Source organism: Callithrix jacchus, chromosome 19, assembly GCF_049354715.1.
Source record: "Callithrix jacchus isolate 240 chromosome 19, calJac240_pri, whole genome shotgun sequence".
In the NCBI taxonomy this organism is placed as follows: domain Eukaryota; kingdom Metazoa; phylum Chordata; class Mammalia; order Primates; family Cebidae; genus Callithrix; species Callithrix jacchus.
Window position 1 is genome coordinate 21,954,318 of NC_133520.1, and position 4,304 is coordinate 21,958,621.

The following is a 4,304-nucleotide window of genomic DNA, read 5'->3' on the forward strand; positions in this document are numbered from 1 at the left end:
AATTAGCCTGGCATGATGTTGGTTGCCTGTAATACCAGCTACTTGGGAGGCTGAGGCAGGAGAATTGCTTGAACCCAGGAGGCAGAGATTGCAGTGAGCTGAGATCATACCGTTGCACTCCAGCCTGGGTAACAAGAGCAAAGCTCCATCTCAAAAAAAAAAAAGGTGTGGGAAAGTTGGAGAAGCAGAGTCATGGAAAGCTGAAATGAGAGAATAGAAAAAAGATCAATATAAGTCTGTGACATTTTATAGGGATGACAGCATGAGTGACAACAATCTTTAAAAGACTGACCTGAAAACAACTATGAATACTTGTTGCAGTTACAAAATCATTTCCAGAAAAGAAAATCACAAATTCTCCTAAAAATTTGTTTTCAAAAGTAATGTTTATAAATTCTTGTTAGAAAAATTATGCTGATCTATTTTAGACAGTTCATAAAATTAGCAAAAAGAAAAAAACACCATAATCCTACCACTTAGAGATTACTAACAACCATTAATATCTTGATGTTTACCATCTAAAGATTGTGTGTGTGTGTATTCTATTTTTATAAAAATAGGATCCTATTGTGTAACACAATTTCTTTTTAAAAATGCACTATTTTCATCTACGATAAGAACAATACTGTTTCCCTTAATGACATTCAGTTTCTAAAAGGAATTGAATAGATGATAGAGAATCTTTTCTGGGGTTGCTTTTTATTTCAGTTTTCAACATCCAATTTTTTTCTTCTGGAATACGCTATATATCACTCTACCGTAAAGCCAGGATCAGATCAGGCCCAGTCTGGCCCTTTTTTTTCCTGTGCAGAACTCCACAGCCTCCCTCATGTGACATTATCAGTAGCTTGCTGCAGCTGACCCACATATTTAATTTATTTTTATGGGCCTTTTTCTGGAACCATAAAAAAAATATTCTGGGATATCTTCCATGATAAATGGAAAGGAAGTACTGTCAATCTTGGAGAACAGCAGTGCAGATCACTGCCCTGACCTCCCCATGACTCAACTGCCTGTGTTTTCACTTTGGTCCTCTTTAAAGCTACAAGGACTAATTGAATAGAGGTTGATGAGGCCAGGTAATAGATGAGGTGTATATAATGACTCAAAGGCATTGTGCCTCCTCATTTTGGGCAAGTTACTTAAGTTCTCTGAGCCTTGGTTTCCTTCCATCAACTAATGGGAAGCTGTATCAGCTAATGGGAACCTATGCCATAAAATAGTGGCAAGAACTGAGTGAAACTGTACGGATATTAGATGACGTTTCTGCAGTATGTGCAGAAACAACAAAACACCCATTCTTCAAACTTGTGCACTAAAAGTAAGAGGGTTTATGGGAAAAAAAACAGGTAACAATACCCATCCTAATAAAATACATCATAGTTAAGCTTCTAAAAAAAAGAAATACTACTAAGTAAATTTATAAGACTTGCCTTTGCCTTTAAGAAAAGGAGACGGTTACTTGATGGAGGAGCGTGTGAGTGATGGTTGATGCTGCCAAGTTATAGAGATGAGGGCCAAATGCACTGAGATCCAGTGAGTACCTCCAAGATAGAGCCAGGAACGTGGGGTGAATGGGCACCATGTTCAGTACTGGATTACTTCATGGCTTCCTTTTTTTTTTAAAGCTTTTTAGGGTACATTAGCTGCAAAATAGTAACGTGTGCATAGGGCTGCAAATATATATATATATTTCTTGAGATAGGGTCTCACTCTGTCACCCAGAGTGGAGTGGTGCCATCACAGCTCACTGCAGCCTTGGCCTCCTGGGCTCAAGCAATCCTCCTGCTTCAGCCTACCAAGTAGCTGGGATTATAGATGTGTGCCACCACACACACCTAATTTTTGTATATTTTTGTAGAGATCGGGGTTTGCCATGTTGCTCAGGCTGATCTCAAACTCCTGGGATCAAGTAATACCGCAGCCTTGGCCTGCCAAAGTGCTGGGATTACAGGCATGGACCACTGCACACAACTTAGAGCTATAAAACATATATATATATATTTTTTTTTCCCCCAAAATCAATAGGTCTTTTATTGCATTATTTAAAATGTCACAAGTAGGTCTTAGGAATCATCTGGCATCTTGTTTCTGTAGCTGGACAACTCTTACATCTTACTCATCAGCCTGCTGAACAGTTCCTTTTTCAAGGACATAAATACCATCCCCAAATTTCCAGATATCCTTGTTTTTAACTGTTGTAGCTTGCTGAATTAAAGCCGCTGAATTTGAAACAAGCTCAATGTCATTTCCTTCAAGGATTAATTCATCTTTCTGGGCTTGAGATACTGAACAAGCAACACCTGGTCTCATTTGAACCCTACGAATGTATATTTCACCCAAGAAATTTCGGATTTCAACAAGTGACCCATTCTCCTGGATAACAGCGTCAATGGGGAAGTGACCATGCACAGACCTCATAACAGAAGCCAGTGTAACACCCTTGATCATGTTCTGTACTTGACGACAAATAGTCCGAATAGTAGCCAGTTCCTTTCAGTTACCCCACCATTTGTCAACCTGGAGCCTCATGTTTTTCTTTCTAAGAAGACTGAGTTCTACATTAATGTGACTGAAGTCCCTTCTCAGGGTTCCTCTCGGGCCCTTCACAATAACTGCATGTCCCTTCAGAGTAATGTCGACCATCTAATTGTTGAGAATGGTCTTCATTCTCGCAGTAGACGTGGCAAAGAAGCAGAGCTACAGAATATTAATGTGCTGGGGAAAATCACATTTGAAAGCAATCTTCATTATAGTGATATCTCTGGATTTACCATTTATATGTGGACTAATTTCCAAGATATAGATGGTGCAGCTGAATAGACTGTCTCTAGTACAGTGGTTGGTTCACAGTAAGTGCTCCTTAAATGATTGTGAAGTCATCTTCATTATTCTCTTTTTTTTCGTTTTTTGAGACAGGATCTCACTTTGTCACCCAAGCTGGAGTGCAGTGGCACAATCATGGCTCATTGTAGCCTCAAACTCCTGGGCTCAAGCAGTCTTCCTGTCCCGGCTTCCCAAAGTGCTAGTGTTAAAGGCATGAGCCATCACACCCAGCCTGTCTTCGTTATTATTACCATCAAAATTATCATCATATGTTAATCCCCACTAGTCAGGAATTCAGAATAGAGAAGAAAGTTACCACATGGAACCAGCACACAATGAGACACAAGGAAAACCCATTCTAAAGCAAGATTCTGCTACCCAGAGGCGTCATATATGTTCCTGCTAAAACAAGAACTTGTTGTAGTATGTTACAGGTTTTGAGTCCCCGTGGAAAGTGGCAGGTGAAAGTCGACTCAAATGGGGAAATCTCCATATCAAGATTTGGATTTTGCATTTTGTAAGAAATCTACTTGTGGCAAAATGGTGTAGGTGGACTTATTTAGTGTACAAAATGGAGAACAGGATTGGGTTTCTCTGATTTTATTTTTACCAATTATCTGCTAAAATGGAATTGTAAGTGAAGGGAAACCAGGCTTAATCTCTCTATTTTACACAGTTCCAGATTGAACAGTTATTGCAAAAGGATACAGAAAAATAGCTCATGTTTCACCAAGATCTGACCTTTACATATGAGCTACTAATGCTTTCTTATTTTTGCAGAAGCCTTTTGTCCTGCTTGTTTGACAGAAATTTGTGGAAGGAGGCAATAATGATTTTAAGAATTGAAAAACTGCGGGGTGGGCAGATCACTTGAGCTTAGGAGTTGGAGTCCACACTGCATAACATGGCAAACTCTGTCTCTACTAAAAATACACACACACACACACACACACACACACACACCACACTCACACAAAGTTAGCTGGGCATGGTGGCATGTGCCTGTAGACCCAGCTCCTTGGGAGGCTGAGGTGGTAGGATTTCTTGAACCTGGGAGACAGAAGTTGCAGTGAGCCAAGATGGTGCCAATGTACTTCAGCCTGGGCAACAAGTGACACCCTGTCTCAAAAAAAAAAAAAAAAAAACAGAGAAAAGAATTGAAAAACAGTCCTTAATGTAGAGGCCAGTAAGAAAAAATAAAGAAAAAAAAAAAAAGAATTGAAAAACAATTACTTTGTATAGGTCAGGCTTGGTGGCTCGTGCCTATAATTCTACCACTGTGGGAGGCCAAGGCGGACAGATCACAAGGTCAGCAGTTCAAGACCAGCCTGGCCAATGTGGTGAAACCCCTCTCTACTAAAACAACAACAACAAAAATACAAAAATTAGCCAGGTATGGAGGTAGGAGCCTATAATTCCAGCTATTCAGGAGGCTGAGGCAGGAGAATCTCTTGAACCCGGGAGGCAGAGGTTGAAGT

The 4,304-nt window shown here is 40.0% G+C and overlaps 1 pseudogene; it reads right to left on the reverse strand.

Annotated features, from left to right (window-relative positions):
• Nucleotides 1–2,115: 2,115 nt before the first annotated feature.
• LOC100413638 (large ribosomal subunit protein uL6 pseudogene) lies at nucleotides 2,116–2,670 on the reverse strand (annotated as a pseudogene).
• Between the last annotated feature and the right edge of the window lie 1,634 nt (nucleotides 2,671–4,304).